The sequence below is a fragment of the Amphibalanus amphitrite genome, unplaced genomic scaffold (genome assembly GCF_019059575.1).
Source record: "Amphibalanus amphitrite isolate SeventyFive unplaced genomic scaffold, NRLGWU_Aamphi_draft 000214F_arrow, whole genome shotgun sequence".
Classification (NCBI taxonomy): Eukaryota; Metazoa; Arthropoda; class Thecostraca; order Balanomorpha; family Balanidae; genus Amphibalanus; species Amphibalanus amphitrite.
The window spans coordinates 445,918-464,229 of record NW_024881709.1 but is presented as its reverse complement, the minus strand read 5'-3'; the positions used below and the strand labels follow the sequence as shown (position 1 = coordinate 464,229).

The following is an 18,312-nucleotide window of genomic DNA, read 5'->3' as shown; positions in this document are numbered from 1 at the left end:
TTACACTTTCTGCAGATGCGAGAGGAAGCTGCGATGACTTGCTTTTATTAGTCGTGCTAGCGCTTACGTACTTGTTATTCATATAATGAAGATGTCGCATCACAATTAAACCCATGAATAGCGACAGCCATCTGATAAAAAGCCATCACACTTAAATTTGCATCTTTGCAGTTGCCGCAGTCACACACTTACCTGAGTGAGCATGTCACCACTAGAGGTGACCGCCCCCTTTTGACCCCGTCCGCACCACCGCCGTCGCTGTCGTCAGGCCCGCGACACCGGTGTCCCGTCGTTAACGGCGCGTCGAGGCGGGTGGCAAACACTTGAGCCGATGAATGCCAATGAGGATGTGTGGTCGGCGTTGACAACTCAGTCGGCCGGGGCGGGGACAGTCACGGAGGGGGGACAGACAGTGACCCTGGAGTCACCCCAACCGCCGTCCGGATACGCCCGCCGGTCCGCCGCAGTCAGCTGTTTGGTCGGCCGCGATCAGCTGATCGATGTCAACAGAACCTGTCATGCTGCGGGCATAGTGTGTGACTGCAATGCATTGCAATGCAGTGCAACTATCGCAGTGGTTCACAATGGTGAGTCGTTGCGGGTGCAGCCGGAAGTCGTTGACTTTGCCCATGCCCATAAGATGTGGTGACTGGTGTAGAATAGCGTCCGTGTAGATACCTACAGATCAATATTTTGTACAAGTTTGTTGGGCATTATTGACCATATAACACCGTTCTCATCATGATGCAAAGGCTGCGTCTCACAAGTTACTCCACAGAAGCTGGCGATCGCTGGTTGACAGGCAAGACACGGCTGGACCCTGCTTATCTTCTAATAAAATCTGCAGGTTGTGTTTGCCGTTTGGGACGGTCATAAACCATGACGCTGTGTATTGAGCCAGACTGACTGCGTGTCGCTCGGTCTGCCGGGTCAGGGATGTGACACTGACCTGACACACCGGCTGTCGTGTTTGTCACGGTGACCTTGTATGACACAATAGACTCAGCGGACACAACACACAGTGACCGACGGCTCCGCCCGTCTCGGCACGCCCCAGACGTCCCTGTGTCATGGCTTCGAGAGGATTTTCCCGCGCTCTCATTTTCTTGGAGCAATTACGAAAGCACAGCCCGACTGCTTGGTCGTACGTGGTTGTGTATGGTTCAGGCATTCCGATCCAACCGATCCTCTTTTCTTTATATTTGAGGCTAGATGCCGTTGTTTAGACTAGAGTTTGAGCTAGGGTTATTCCAACGGCCCCAAGCTGCATTACGAATCATTTCACGCTAGTGTGATACCACTATACAGGTGCCTGTTCAGATATCCGTTTCTGACCCAGTCCGACCATCCTTCACGGTATACGGTACCCGTTCCCAGTAACTGCGCGTCTCGCACAGATGGGTGCCTCCGCGACGCTCCACCGCCGCCTGCGGACGGCACAGCTCGGCTGACATCCACCGGGAGATGACAAACGACCCCCGGTTAGCGTCTCGGCCCGGGCGCCTCTCCAAGACTCGAACCGGTGGTGCCGCACCTCGGCTAGAGATGGGGCGTAGGCGGAACGTCCTAAACGGTGCCTGAAGGCGTCGCATTCGTATCCAGCCAGGCGTGACCAGTGCTGCGCTTGAACGGTGACCGGGAAGGCCCATGCTGTTTCGAGAAGAATCCCTGTGTGTTTTTGCTGATGTCTGGATTCTTATGTCTTTGCAACACGGCTTCTTCATGTGAATCTGAAGTAGTTGTGATAAGTAAATCAACAGAGCACTGCCCGGCATGCAGTTTGGCTGTTCTCACTGTGTGCCGGCCGCCGGCGATCGTCCATTTTCGTCGGTCCACCGGAACCAGTTGCGGTGGGACCGCGTGTGTCCGATCCACGGCCGTCATATGGCGCCTGCGGTGGACGCAGCACCCCGACTCACCTAGTGGGCTCCTTACAGCCGGTAGCGGCGTGCTGCGGTCTGCGGTCACCAATGGCCGTCTTCCGCCGCCACGGCGTCAAGTCTGGAGAGCTGAGAATGAGACCGGGCGGCGCACAGCGCTGGACGATATTGAACACAGTAGAAGCAGGCGGGCTTGTTCAATCGGATGGCTGTGCGGCAGGGAGTGGCAGGCCTGTCTGTGTGGGTGGGCATTGTATCGTCTTGCTCCACCTGTTCCCGACCTTGGCCTGTTCGCGGCTCTGTTCTCGTTGCTCGTTGTTATTCGCGATGTGAAGACGGCTGTACGTTGGACGTGATCGGGGCCGGCCGGGGCGTCGGCCGGTGTTGGCAGGCTCGTTATAGCCGCTTCTCCCGAGCGACGGTCGGCGCTGTAGCAATGAAACGTGCCGAACCAGCACCGCCGCGGGCCCAGGTCGGCACCAGCACCGCCGCGGGCCCAGGTCGGCCTTGCAGAGGAATGGCCGGGCAGCGTCCTGGCGATGCCTCGGGACTGCTGAGGTAGACCTACGGCTTGCCGGGCTGGCGTGGGACGATGGATCGGTGCCTGTCGCCTCCGGGACCCCGGCAGGAGCTGGGAAATCAACGGGAGTCGGGAACCCCCAGCCCACCGGGAGTTCGGATTCCCGGAGCCTCTTGGACTTTCGTCAGCCTATTGTCTGTTGCAATGCATTGCTTTGAACTTTCCTTGTAGCAGAACTGTTTGCATGTTTTGGGATTTTACCTACTTGCCTTTTAGCGGGCCTCGTGCGGTCTTCTAGGAGATTTTCAGACTATCCAGTGAATTTGTTAAAGGTCCCCTTCTCTCGCATGAGCTAATGACGTAGCCAGGCCATCTTCTTAGGATATCTTAGCCACACACTCCCGCTCGCTCGACTACAACCTGCCCGTTCTTACCCTGTCTGACTGCTCGCCGCTTCGACTGCCGTGCTGGAATGCGGGGTTTTAACATCAAGCGGCTCTGAGGTCAGCAAAGGAAGGTATGGAACGCTGCGTGAGCGTGCTGGAACTAACAAATTGAGCCGGTTGGGTAGCGAGTGTAGGGTAGGGCTGGACGAGAAGAGCACAAGCGTGACAACGTCGAAGGCACCGGTTTAGAGCAGCGGCACTGGTGACGCGCAGGCGCAGTCATGCGCCGGTCGTATTCCTCGGTACGCTGACTGACGGTGGTTTCGTTTTTATTGTTTTGCTGGACTGCATCGTGACATACAACGTGCAGCATGGTGAATGATGCTGCGTGGGACTTTGGGTTTTCGCACCGGCTGGCAACAAAATCTCGTTTTGGACGCCCTGAACGGACTGACAGCCTGTTCCGTGATACGTTTATCATTCTCTTGGCGTTTTTTTTTTTTTCTGAGAAACGATTGAAGGCCCCACGTGCAGCACGACTTTAATCTCCAAATATCTGAAGTTGCAGTGATGCGTTGCATATATCAGAAGCTTGGTTTGATGCTTACGGATTGCAACTCCACGTATACGTTCAAACAATGCAATTGTAAGTACTCTCGCTGAATGCGCGGCACTCAATATGAAGAGCATCTGAATTTCACTAGTCTAAACTTTTCGTGACTCCAGATGTTATCATGCAACTTCTCAGAGTGCATCCTGTCATGAAACAAAAATGTTATCCCGACCTCAGTGAAGGTCAGCACGAAAGCCGTAGTTTAATACCAGACTCATGATGTTTTATCGCATCAACGTGAATCTATAAGATATGCTTCATCTTCAGCGTGTCTCGCCACCCGTTCAGATCACGATTACGTTCGAAAGTTTTGTTACTCGCGCGATAGCCAACCGCCATCGGCTGCCCGGCGTTCCTGTGAACGGGTCGTAATTACAGCTATCTCCCGGCGCCATTCAGGCTCATCAGAGGCACCTTTGCTACCGTAGAACCCTTAAAACGAACATTCACCTGGGGAAAGTAACGGCCGCCTCTCGGGTAATTTGTTCTGGAGCCGAGTCTCTCCAATCGCCCTCTTCCCCTGACCACCGCCGCCGCCTCCTAGTCCCGTTGTTTTCAAAGTTCAAGGGTCACTGGTTATGTCTTACAATGGAACCGTTTGACACCGATCTTTTCTTGTCTGAATGGGAGTTGTTGTGTGTCTTTTTGTGCCAGGAACCGGGCCGGAGGGGTCGTTTTATAGCACCACACAGCTGTAATAGTTCCGCTAATTAAATAAGTGGATGCCGCTGCTTTTCCAGTTGAGACCAGACCTGTTCTTAATTGTCGTGTACGAGTAACCCACATACTTCAAAAGTCAGAGACGTTCCGGTGCCGGGATGGAATAGTGGCATTCTAGACATCCCTGTCGTAAAATTTCGTTTCGAAGTCCAGCTCCACTGAAGACGGCTTTGTTAGACACCACTAGCATTGCTAACGTGTCGCGCACTACTGAGTCGAGATCAAAATGCCGTTTTTCTATTACAATGGCACGTGTAAGAAAAAACGCAGGATTGTCGATTGATGTGGAAATAACGAAAACAGTGATTTTTTTTTCTTGGGGGAGGGGGGGGACTTGATTCGGAATTACGATGGTGAGCAGTGCAATGGCTCTTATCCAATATTTGTGTGAGCAAAGCTTAAAATATGATGCTTTTTTGCTGCTTCGCGTACAGCTTCGTAGGCAGCTCAATAGCATCTGCCGGTTTCTTTAACCTGAGCGTTTTCCGACGAGTTTATGGTAGGTTGCATTCTGTTGAAGGAAAACTTTGAGGCTCAAGTTCCCTCTATCCCACAGTTCATTGGCTGCCCACAACCTACCTCTGCTGAAAACTGTGTCAATCGCCTCTCGGTCTTTACTCTCTCCTTCATGCTCTCGGCTCTCTGTCCTCCCTATCTTCCACTTCACCCTCACTCTCTCCTTTCCTTTGCGAAGCGTGTTCAGTCGACCGACACCGGTAGATCTGCGCCTCGTCTGGCGTCTGCAGGAGGATCCCACGCAAAAGTTTCCCTCCCGGGTCCTCCAACCCACCCTGGATGAGGGAATGGCTCGACCGCATTCGCAGCTGGGGTAGAGGCTTGTCTTTGGTAACTTATGTGCTTCTGTTCGGGCCCTTGTGCTTAGTATGGTTCCCGTCACGATGCTACATACACATCTTACTGGTGAATGGCAAGATGCTTCATCCATTCAACACGTCTTCTGGTTGAGTATCAAACAGTGCCGTTTCCACGTGTTCTACCACTCTCCCCTACACCATACTGGCGCAACCCGAGCGGGACCACATCATGCAAAGCTCTCTCGACTGAGCCGGTCTGTTGACATCACCCGTGGTATCGGAGCTCACGGAAGTGTGGTTGTGATTGACAGGTGAACGAGTGGGCAGTGATTGGTGACGTTGCTGCGTCGTCACCAGCCACTTGTTCGGGCTGATGCGATTAAAATAGGAGATTTATTTGTAAAATAAAAGTTATTGATTATTTTTTTAGATGTGGTTCCTTGCTTTTTTAGTCTGTTTGTGTTCCACAGCAAAATTCCGTTTTGTATAATATTTATACTGTGTACTGTGCTATTGTTGTGTGCTGCTTGTCGCAGCTACCATCCCCGCCTCGATCCCTTTCCTCAAAACTTCCACTTTCCGTGTCGCAATGTTCCACTCGACGCCGCCGTGTGCGATGTGCGTACCGTTCCGTTGTCTGCCAGAACGGTATGCCGGCTCGCGTGTGCGTGTGTGACTGACCCGTGCGCTAACGTCCCTATTTGTCTCGTTCCAGGTAAGTACCCGCTCTTCCCGGCTCGGCCCCGCACGTGGGGCTGCGGCTCGTTAAGCCCTGCGTGGCTGCTCACCGCGTGCCCTGCGGCTCGGTGAGTCAATCGGTGAGCACTCGGGTGAGCCGATCCGGTGGGTGAGTCAGTTTGTCTGCGGGGAACTGGTGTGGGCGAGCTGCCTTCTCGGTGGTCGAGGGGCTCTGCATGATGGACAGTGACGAGGGCAAGGATCGCAATTCGCAAGGTCACCTTTAGGCAAGAGTTCCTATAGGTGCTGCAATTGTAGGCAAGTGAGGTGCTAAGCCAGGATGGGCTCGGTTGGAGATTGTGGACGGAGGTGACAGGCGAGCAGAGTTGGTGTTACGGAAAGGTTAAGGTGCGGTCACTTTTTGTCATGTGACACTTGATGCTGCGGGTCTTTTGATAAGAGGGCTAGGAAGGATTTGATTTGACCGCAGCAACGGCTTGTTTCTAAATTTGACCGCGCCGTACAATATTTATGGTCTGATAGGCTGGCATACCGGTTTTATATTATTCCGTTGATGGAAAGGTCGGCCAAATAAAGGGACAATTAATACGGATGTCGGTAAAATGCCGATGCTGTCGATACCGTATCCTGGGGTGCGATAAACACCGGAAATACTACTATCAGTTCCGCTGGCGCTGGTCTGGATCCAGCAATGTGTTATTCATGAGAATTTGCACCTCTATCGGTCGTCCCGTAGCGATGAAGGGAGATTCGAAGACATGCAGCATGATGACGCAGCTGCACCGTGCCACAGCAGCAGCACTCGAGAGGTCATTCTCCGCGCCGTGTCTCTCGATGAATAACCGGCCAGGGTTGAGCTCTTAGCTCTTCTCCGAGAGTAAACAAGACACGGCGATAAGAACGGCGAGTGACAGGTTCTTTGTTGGAACAACACAAGCGTGGGTGGAGAAGTGCGATTCATAAGTTGTTCCCGTGCGCTTCAAAGCCCTTCAGGTAGTTCAACAATCAGATTCGAAAGTTTTCGGTGGTTGTGGGAAGCCGAGCTTTTGTATACCCATCGTGTGTTTGGTTCGAGCTTTTGTCTGACCGTCCAAATAAAAACTCTTGAAGTCCTTGATTATACGCCGTTTTGTCCGTGTTAGCAGTTTTATCGATTCGTCTCGTCCTCATTTTTTGTCTCCCGTATTTTGTTTTCTTTTCTCTTTTGTCAGGGGACTAACTGTTCCTCGGTGCACTTTCTCATGAAAACTGACGTTGTATTTCTTGCTATTCAAGAGTTGAACATTCATGAAAAATAGCTAAAACAAAGGGATATTGATGTAAAGAGATCAGCTTCCGTATCATTCCTATGTTCTCCGATGCAGCACCTATTCAGTTGCACCGTCCCTGCAAGCCAGCATCCAAACAACTCGACTCCCCAGGTGCGCTCCGTGCCCTCTCTTTACGTCGTAAGACCACCATTTTTGCCGCTGGGTGGGTGTCATCAGAGCTCTCTACCGTCAAATTCACACATCCGCCTCTTTGAATCGGGCGTCTCGGGCGCTCACCGCATTCACTGCCGAAGTAGCACCGTCACCGCCTGCGCCAGCCTGCGGACGACTCTGCGCTGGCGTCACCTAACCTTTATCACCAGGCTGGGACGATGACGCTCGTCCCGTGCTGTTGTGCATACTAAGCCGGCTGGATGATTACGCGGCGGTTTTGTTCACTCACAAAGGCTGACAACTCTAGCGAGGGGCCGGCTGCGTTTTGCAACCTGGCGACCAAGCCGCCGCGCTGCGTCACATTTCGCTGCTCTGTGCGCGGCGCTCTGTAGATTGGTGTTGGTCGATTATCGATCCATTTGCGGCCGTGACAGTGGTCCGTCACCGCGGCTGTGCCGGCGGCCGGAGGCTGATGGTTTCCGGTCTGCGCCGGCCCGCGGCTGGTGGGGAGGGTATGAACAACAGGTGTTGGCCGCCCGCTCCAGCCGCCTCCGGGCACAGCACGTGCGGACGGCTGTGTTGGAGGGTGGCCGTTCAGAGGGCCACCCGGCGCGGGCGGCAAGGCGATGGAGCACACCAGGTGCCCGTGCACCTGGATAGTATGGTAGAAGGACCGTCATCGCCACACCATCGAAGGCGGCGGCAGTCGGTCTGTCCCGATGTGACCTTCGGAAACGGGGCCCCGCCCCGCTCAGTCGGACAGGGACAAATATGACGCAATTATGACTGTGCGAATAGTGGCAAGGTGAGAAAGAAATAAGAGATTACCTGCCAGGTGTGGTTTTTCCTATGTCATGCTGTGGCTAAATTGTCGGGAAACGTTTTAGCGCATTATCGCCTTATCACGATTGGGTTGTGAACACAATACCTTTCGCGCGAAAGCGTGTTCGAATAATGTTTTTCGTGTTGGCTGTCCGGTCTCCTTGCTTACATGCTGTTGGCTGCATGTTTTTACTTTCTAAGCCAATCAATTACATGATTTGCAATTTAACGTTTTCTCCCTGCTCTGTTTACTTGGAACTGACCCGTCAAGGATGTTTCAAAGCGTTCATTAACAGGTAACTAGTAAAGTGTGCACGATAACGATGGATGCTTTACCTTAGATTTTGTGGCCAAACGTCACATTCTGTCATGGCCCCAAGGTGGCTCTTCCCTCGATTCCAAAGCTGCTAACTGCTGTATCGAGGTGCAGCTACAACTTACAAGGCCTGCTCCTGAATGATTTTGCCTCGCTGTATAATTCTTAGTTGATGTCCAATTATAATTGACGTCCCCCTATTACCTTTTATTCGTTGGCCTGTCTTGCACGACGTGCTGGATTATTTGATGCGAGTAGTTTGGTTAGTACGCATTTACTTGTGCCTGATGGTCCATGCAATGCACATTGCACATTTGCACAATGCACATTTAGTTACTCTTACCGGTGCTCTGCACTCCTTACGCGTAAGGAAAGGCGCGCAAAGTGGTGGTGGCGCGCCTTCCACCCCCTCCCGACCCCGCACTCAGAGAAAAAAATTACACCCTTTGAGTTTACGTGAGCTGAAAGGTGTTTAAAAAGTAATGTTTTAGCTGTTGATCGAGCACGTTTGTTCAATTTTTATCCTTTTTGGGCGTTTTTTTCACTACAAATGGTGTAGCGCAAGCCTCGCTGCTATTGTGACTACCTTAATGGGCGTATTTAGTCCATGTTAAAAACCGTTGGCGCGTAGCATTAACGCTATCGGGTCAGTAATACCCCATTTGAGCGGCTTCATGAGCGAGTTCATAGCGGTGCGTTCACCTTACCCCCCAAAGCGAAGCATTTCCCTGTGAATGGTGCAGGGAAGCCTTCTTTTTGGTGGTAGAAGCAGCCAGATCTCTCTGTCGACGTCGCTGATTGGACGATTGTGCGCATGCGCACATCGGGGTTTGCACTTTGCATGCACGCAGCCCGCGGCGCCCGCACGTCCTCCATCGTTTCTCCTGCGCGTTGAACCAAGTGGTGTTGTGAGTTGTGACGTGACACCGTGTTTTATTGAAGCCGCGAAAGAGTAAGTGGAATTTTATTTCAGTTGAGACTAGTATAATAACACGGAACAAAAATGATAGACGAACGCGTTTCGGCTAAATCACCGTCATCAGCGTCTAAAAGGAGAACAAGAGGCACACATCGAGCAAATATTTGCTCGATGTGTGCCCCTTGTTCTCCTTTTAGACGCTGATGACGGTGATTTAGCCGAAACGCGTTCGTCTATCATTTTTGTTCCGTGTTATTATAAAGCAAGTGGAATGTTTTGATATTTTTCAATATTTGCAATATGTGACCTCCATCGGCGTCATGTTGTTCGATATCGGTGTAGGCGGCCCTGCAATGTTGATAGGTATGTTCATGTTATGATATGTTGCAAAGTAAGTATTGTGCTGGTGCGTAAGTTCAGAAGAACATGTTCAGTCATTGTGAATAAAAGCATATAGTTACCGGATGTCGCGTTTATTGTACTTGATCGGACCTACATATACGTTTGTTCTGTGCTGATATGGGTCTGGGGCCAAGCTGTACAGGGTGCGCAACAAGTTATGGCGCATTTCTTTATTTCGACAAACAAACATATGCCACCTGAGCATATACAACGCAAACAACAAACCCACCTTTGCTACATTAGACGATATCTTTTCATTCCCTCTCATATTTAAGAAAGATCGGATTTCCATAAATTCGTTGCGTTTGCTGCAATGGTGTATAACTGTACTAAACATACACCCAACACAGGAGTACGAATGCACTCAAAGGAATCCGGTGGGTAGTGCCAGCAGCATAATGGGTGTTAATGGGTATGTTGAGCGATACCTGGGTGTAAGAGGAGCGGAATGTGGGTGAAGAGTGTAATGGTAGAGGTGTAAGAATAAACCCGAGTTGAACCATAAGGTGCTCAACTGAACTCTTGGGTGTACTGGAACACCTTAAGGAAGTGTAAGCAAAGTAGCGAATTGGGTTGTTTTGTTACACTCATTTTGTTGCTCAAATTTGTACTTTTGAATTTACACCCCTTACACCCAAAAGGGGTGTGAATTTTTCTCTGAGTGCGTCCAACAGCTCACGGGTCGAGTTACTCGCGTAAGACGAGTCCGCCTCCGTTGAAAGACGAGCCGTCTCAGCCGGTACACGAGCTCTGTTCAACAGAGCTTGACGACGACTGTCGGCCTGTTTTTGCATCAGTCGTTACGAGGGTGATATCAAAACCTGGTTCAGAGGCTCATGTTACCCTCGCTATAGCTGCATATTTTTGTGAGTTCTAATGTTGGGTGGGATTCCGTTTTGCATGATGTTTTGATTTTCACTGAACTATTTAATTCATGCATTGAACATTGTGCTTGTACACGTGCATTGGGCACGTGACTCCAATTAACCGGAAATGAAGCGGTGGTGTGGTACTGCAATTTTGTCGACACTCGCCATGAATTCATGCCATGTGCCATGTCGTTTTTGCGGAAGCAGCTGTTTGCTGACGGCCCGGTGTGGCCGCGTGCCGGTCGGCTGGTCGTCATCCCCGTAACAAAGCAGAATTGGCAGCGAGCGGCTGGCAGCAGCCACCGGGGCAGCTGTCAGCCACCAACTCCATTGCAGGGCATGGCTGTCCGACACACGGGACCCGCTCTGAACGAGCTTACCTACTCAGTACTCAGCCCGGCGCGACTGCTCAAGGTCACCTCACAGCTCAGACCATCCAGAGAACGGCGCCGGGCCCACATGCATATGCATGAACGTGCATTACACCCAGTGCAGCGTGCTGAACATGGGTAGGATTCTCCGCTCGAGTCGCAGTGGTACGCCATATCCGCCTGTCTCGCTCTCCTCAGTGAATGATGAGGTCACAGTCTGTCTCGGTGGTTCTCAAAGAACTCCCTTGGTCGCTTCGTTTGGCTATACACAAGCCACTGAAAGCGCAATCATGTGCGGAGACATCGAGTCAACAGTATCCGCGCTAGATATGCTGTCGTGTGACAATCGCGCTTTGTGTCACGACGAGATTCTGAAATCTCTCACGGGATTGTCACGATACTGATGGCTGTCGTGTGGGAAGGCGTAATGACAGCAGCGTGAGGCACATATCGGAAACATGAGGCGCGCCATTTGGCCAGCGTATCAGATCACGGAGCATTTTCATTAATGGCTTCTGTAACGGTGAGTGGTCAGTGAGAAAATCTGGCGTGGCTATGGTCACCGTGAGCTGTGGCTCCCTGAGACAGCACCACGTCATGTTCATGAACTGAGCATGAGTCATTGAGAAAATACGCTGCAAGCGACAGTCGAATTTCGTTCCTTATGGCATAGGGCTAATCAATGATTTCATATGCGAATAGGGCGAACTTTCCGTAAATACCACTGTTATCGTTTTAGCGCGATTGTTGTGATCCATTCGTCCCCCCGTTTCCGTTCAGAGACTGGCTTTCCGGCGTGGCCCGGAATTTTACGGCGTTCAACGAAAGTTGGCCGCTCCCGTTGCCCCCGATCACGGTCTCTGATCCCTCGGTCTCGCTGACGGGACCATTAGTGACCACGGCCGGACCACGATCGGACCACGATCGGACCGCCGACGGACCGCCGACGGCCGCTTTCCCGAGCATCCTGCACGACTGCCGACGGCCGTGCAAATTGCAACCGTAGCCGACGTCGTGTTTTGATTGGTTCGTTAAACTGGGTTGGTCAGTGACCTCACTTCCGACACAGAGAGATTCTCCGTGAATCGTGATCGCAATAACCAGTTGAGGACGGAGCAGGATTCGTGACCCGTAATCGTGGCTACAACTGGCGTTCCACGAAATCGAGTGTGTAATCATGAATCGCAATTAGAAACATCAATCTGAAAACCTCATGCCTGTGCTAATGAAGAAACCTTCTTTCTGAATTTATCTTGCAGGCTGTTCTTTGTTTTTCGGTGACTGATAACGTCTATTCCTTTCAGCTCTTACTTGGCTCTACGATCATGGGCGATCCACACATGGCGTGGCGATTACTGCCCAGAGTCTGAGTCGGGTATAAGCATGCAGGAACAGAGACCAGTCGAACAACAACACACACACACACACACGCACACACAGGAAGACACTATATGCTACGATTTCTAACATACCGTGTACTTATATACAAGACGAGTGCCTAATTCAGGCCATCACGAAGGTCTATCGTTTTTCCACAGAGACTTGACAGCGCGTGCGAATTTAGAGGGTGGCAGCTGTGAGAGGTCGGGAGGTAGGTCGTTTAGGAGCTCGGCCGCACGGTAACTGAAACGCCGCTTACCGGTTTCTAGTCTGGGACGCTGGAGTTGGAGAAGGTTATCCTGACGTGTATTTCTATTTCTGGTTGAGGAGTCCCGGTTTTTGGCAAACATAGAGGCAAGTGCTACCGGTTCGCCGTAGTGTATCGCCTTACGTGCAGTGGCCATGGTTTGAAGTTTGAACATAAATTCGGGCGGCATCCAGTTGAGTTTCTCGCGCAGGTCAGTGACGTGGTCGAATTTGCGGCGGCCAAAAATAACTCGAGTAGCGAAGTTCAAGATCTTTTGGAGTCGATTCAGGTTCTTTTTTGTACCATTTCCGTAAACTGAGAGGCAGTAATTTACTCGGGAGATGACTAGAGATGTGACAATGGTTTTGATGACCCCATCGGGAAGACAGTGCCGCACATGGGAGAGGCCAATGAGCAGGCCCATACACCTCCTGCTGAGCTCGGATACATGGGCTTCCCAGGTCAGACAGCTGTCAAACACCACGCCGAGGTTTCCTGCCTGCGCACATGGTTCCAGCTCCGTGTCACGAAACGATACGACGACTGGGGGCAAGTGTTTTAGATTTTGACGGCTGCCGAAAATCATGAGTTGCGTTTTGCTCGCGTTGACCTTCAGGGCGTTTGAGTGGAACCATTTGTTCAGTGCTTCTAGTGAGGCCTCCATGCGCGAGATAAGGGCACTTACATTGTTTTTTGGGCCACTCACTAGAAGCTGGGTATCATCTGCATATTGGAAAACGCATGCGTCATCGGCGTGAAGCGCCAAATCGTTTGAGAAAATCGTGAATAAAAGAGGACCCAGGGCCGAGCCTTGAAACACGCCCATAGTGTTAGGGAGTGGTCGTGACAGTACCCTGCGCTGGAGTCCATCGGTCATTGAAACGCTTTGTGTGTGACCTTTTAGATATGCTTTAAACCAAGGAGTTTCGATGCCGTACAGTGCGAGTTTGTCGAGAAGGAGTTTATGATCTATGACATCGAAACATTTGCTGAGATCGATAAGGCATAGGAAAGATATATCTCCCCTGTCCGTGGCAGCTAGGATGCGGTCGGTGACGGACAAAAGTGCTGTTTCAGTTGAGTGTTGGGGTCGGAAGCCATGCTGACTAGGTGCCAAAAGGTGATTTTGAGAGAGATAGTGTTGTAGCTGCTGCTGGATGACTCGTTCAACAACTTTCATGATAACTGGTACTAGAGAAATGGGTCGAAAGTTGCTGGGGTCAGATGGGTTTCCGGATTTGAAAATGGGATGGACTATGGAATGCTTCCATTGCTCGGGGATGTCAGATTTCGAGATGCAGGTGTTTATGATGTGCTGTATGACGCTGCCAATAGCCCAGAAACTGGTTTTTAGCATGCGGATGCACACACCGTCCGCTCCGCAGGCGGCTGAGTTCCGCATACTGAAAACCGTGCATTCGAGCTCACCGAGTGAGATAGGCCTGGGCTGGAAACCGCATGCGCCGACGCGTGGGAGCCGTGCGTAAGTATAGGTACCAGTGTTTTGGTTTCGGATCTCGGTAGCAATACGGGGGCCGACGGACACGAAAAATGAGTTTAGTTCGTCAGCGGTTACATCGGGTTGAACTGTTTTATTTTCTTTTTTACCAGCTATGACTGATTTGATTCCCTGCCACACCTTGTTGGGGCCGCGTTCACTAATTTCCCGCTGAATCACGTTGCGCCGGTCACGGCGAACGGCAGAACGAACTGAACGATTCAGGTCTTTATAAACTGTGGATTCCCGCCCGTGCAGTCGTAGTGCGGCGCGCCGTTGGGCCATGATATCACGGGTGGAGGCTGAGACGGGGGGAGCGGTGGGGTTTCTGATGGTCAGGTTCTTTAAAGGGGCATGGTCATCTAGGACGGGTAGGAAATGGGTCAGAAAAGCTTGCCATTTGTCATGCACGGTCATTGCAGTGAACACGTCGTCCCACACGATGGACATCAAGTCATGATTTAGGGACGCGACATCGACACGGTTGATTGAGCGGGTTGTGATGACAGTTGCAGTTTTACGCTGTTTAGGTACGTTAACTAGCACGTTTACCAACTTGTGTGGGCTAAAGTGACAGTGTTTTACATGACAGTCGAGCACGAGCTCACGGGTTTTGACAATACATACGTCAAGGAGTGAGCCGGAGCTGTACGTGGGTGCAGTTACAAGTTGATCGAGAGAGTAGTCCGATAAAAAGTCACTTAGGTGAATACGCGCGCGGAAACTCCGGTGTTTCAGCAAATCGCAGTTTAGGTCGCCGCAGATGACAAACGGAACCTTGGGGTGGTCGATCAGGATCCGTTGCAGCTGCGACTCGAGATCGTTGAAATCAGCGCGTAGGGCAGTGTCCGAGTAGCGGGGCGGTCGGTAGAGCGAGCAGACAATTAGCTGACGATCTTTCTCCAGTTTTAGGAGGATCCACTGGGATTCAAGCTGACTCTCACGGCACGGCGGAACTGTGAGTTTTAGCGCTACAGAGGTGATAGAGTTTTTGGTAGCAATGGCGACTCCACCGTAGCCACTGCCGTCGGGACGATCCGCACGGCTGAGTGAGTACCCGGGTAGCACAACCAGCCGACTGGGCGTGCTGGGTCGCAGCCAGGTCTCGGAGAGTAGGAGAACGTCGAGGTCTTGACTGCTGACCACATCGGTCAGTTCGAGCAGCTTCGGCTTAAGGCTTTGAATGTTGAGCGCGCCGATAAGCAGTCCGGTATTGGACAGACGGTCGGATTGTAGAGTCGCCGCCTCAGTACGACGCAATTTTTTTGTTTTATTTGGCGCTGCCCGTCACTTGCTATGTCGGTCCCCGGGGGGGGGGGGGGAAGGGGATTTCATAATCGGTTGTCAACCGACCTGGATGAAGAGAGGTGGGGAATAATCGTTCGAAATTGAATGCCTTCCGAAAATGTGCCAAGTTAGAAGACAAGGCGATCGCTAGACATACTTGAAAAACAACTCATATTCGGTGTGACGACAAAAACAGTGACGCATTTCAAGCTTGTTTTACGATCAGCGCAGAACAAAAAAAAGGTTTAGTACCTATCTGACAGAGGTCAAACTGTACGCGGTAGAAGAAATGTTCATTATTGATGGTAATGGCTGACTTTGTAGACAAAACGACAGCCAGCCTTTTCGTGATTAGCATCTCCTTGTTCCTAGTTGCTATCCATCCTTTACCTCGTCATCATCTGTTATTATTTATACAGTGACGATGAACGGAGCTGTTGTATCGGTCGAGCCGAGTCATGTAATTATTAGCCGTGCTCGGTGTAGCGGTAACAATAATCCCCCTGTGTCCTCTGTATAATACCCGCACGCGGGTTGTGCCAACGGGCGTTACTCTGCAGTTGTGCCGGCCTCCGCTCGAGGCACCGTGACCTTGTTCCTTTCAGACCTCGAGTCTGGCCACCAACGAACCCCCAGTCTCTGAAAGGCTTCGTCACTGTTCATTGGGAAATGGCGTGCCGCCGCTACCGAAGTGATGGGGAGGGAGGTAGTAGAAAGGCCTCCACGCCAGCTCCTGTGTGTACTTACAATGTACATTCTATAGTGCCTCTTGTGGGTAGGTCGGTGTCGAAGCTGGCGCTAAGAGGCTTGACCAATCTCTGCCATCCTCCCTCCTCCCCTCTGAGAGCTGTAGTAACCACCTCTCGTCGGTGAGAGGCTCTGGGAGCTGTAGTAACCACCTCCCGTCGGTGAGAGGCATGTGCTCACTGCTCAGTGCGCAGTCAATGGCGCATATTAAACATGGGCCTTCCTGATGAAGCTTTGTCGTTTATCGGAGCTATAGCTGTGCCGGTCACTCACAAGCTTTCTAATTCACCTTAATTAACCAATTAGGCTTAATTTGCATGGATCCTAGTTTCAATCCAAAATCACTGTGATATAAGAAACTCGACAAAACCGATGCTGCAAGGCCATTAACCGTATTGTTGTCTAATTAAGTCGGGTTATTCTCGACCAGTAACTGATGAACCTTGACCTTAATCGGTAGCGCACGGTTCTACCCCCAACTGAGGCTTGCATGCCGTATTGTAATGGTTTGTTGTTAGCATATAGCAGGTATAAGTAGCTGTGAAACAGCTTATCTTTTTCAAAGAGGCTTGTTGCATCATAGCAAGCTGCGCAACTTAAAATACAGAAGCGTCACGACTGTTGCTTATGCCTTTAAGCGAATGCTTTGACAAACGGTTAAGTGGCAAACGTGACTGCCTCTTGAGCTGTCATTTGTGTCTGATGAGTGATGAAGCTCCATCCCTTTATTTGCCCGACCGGTCAGGCTGGCATATTGACACGTAGAGAAGAATCAGCGATAGTAACCTTTAGTCCTGTTAGAGGACATCTCAGTGCAGCGGTTCAGTCTTCGATCAGTGCAGCAGGCACGGGCCGGAACCGCGGAAAGTTTGATTGACACATGTCAATTGGATACGTTTGCAGAGGGTGCAATTGAAGTTTATCTCATGATATATCGATTTGGGTAAATGTTGAACATCCTCGGACAATAGGATATTTTATGACATGCACTCGTTCAAATGCCTGCCGCATTTTCCTGCAGCCGGGCAAAGCTCCCGGTTGTAGGCACTGCTCTGTGTGCGTGTGTCTTCCGTTCCTTTGTTCATTCGGGCTGTTATTCTGCACGGTGCAGCTCAGTTACTCTATTGGTGAGGTATTTTCACCAGATCCGGCTCTGTGTGTATCTAGCAATGAGTGAGTCACTGCCATACACCACTCGACGAGCTGGGGAATAGTGCTGTCTGCCGGCCCGCATCGGTACCTCACTTTAAATCATATGGCGTTTGTACTTTCCGATCGAGTGACATTGCGTCGGACGGACGGAAAGGACGGGACGTGGTTATTGGATTAAAAAATCTGAGCTAAATGCATAATGCAACAATAGTGCTCGTTCATGAGCATTCATTAGGACGAGCACGGCTTGCTTTGCGTTAAAAAGGGCTGATTTCCTTGGTGCTGCTCAGCTCCGGGTAATTGTAGCACCTACTGCGGTTTTACTTTCCCCCTCCTGTGCCCTTATTCCTTTTTCCTATATCATGAACACTAGTGTATTTGGTGGGACGCTTTGCAGTAGCCGGACCACCTGGTTACACCGCTACCTCGCGATGTCCATAACACAAGTCTGGGGTAGGCATCAACTAAGCCTGAAGCCCTTTCAATTGTTATTTGCTGTAAATGGCACAGTGTTTATTGTCTAAATATTCCGTACTTGACCATTATATTCACATCCATCTTAGCTCTGCAACATTATATTCCACAGATCATTTATTTCCTCTCTATTTCCGGCATGCACCGAGAAAGTTTCATAGTTCCCCGGCGCCGCGCGGTCTGCTCGAATGTGGGTCTCCGGCGCACCTTCGCCCCACCCCTGTGACCTCACTGGGCGCAGCCAATGATGTCTGGGCTCGAACCCGGCGCATGTTACGCTGATGGGGGAAGGTTAGAGTTGATGGAGAGCTACAGCCACTCCTCTCTGGCTTCTGTCATGTGACTGAGGGTTTCGGCCGATCCGCGTGCTAGTGACTTAGGACAGAGAGCGGGGCCCGGTCAATGTGCACTGTGCAGCTTCTGATCGGCCGTGGCTTAGGTAGCTTACAAACTTTATCACAAGCAGCTTGGACCAATTTTCTTTTGGCATCGCCCTTAAGAAACTTCTTTCCTTGATTTATTCGGCCCCATCCTAAAGTAGCCGATAATATCACCTTCATGACTGATGTGTTCCTTCCGGATGTGCTTTTTAAGGACACCGTCCCTCCTGGAGCAATCCTGATTTTTATCAGCATATCAGCCTTGCAAGGATGGATTATCCCCCCAAGTGGCGATTTCATAATCGTCAGTACACCGTGACAAAGAGCGTATTGCCGCCCGTGTTGGCTTAGGCCGTGCCGTGGCAAGGCCCCTCGTCCGTCGCACGATTCT

General features: G+C 51.1%; 1 protein-coding gene across 1 annotated transcript in view; it reads left to right on the top strand.

Annotated features, from left to right (window-relative positions):
• Window positions 1–18,312, top strand: part of LOC122385308 (proline-rich protein 36-like) — an 88,813-nt gene that overhangs the window by 15,904 nt on the left and 54,597 nt on the right. The gene's annotated exons all lie outside the window — the stretch shown is intronic.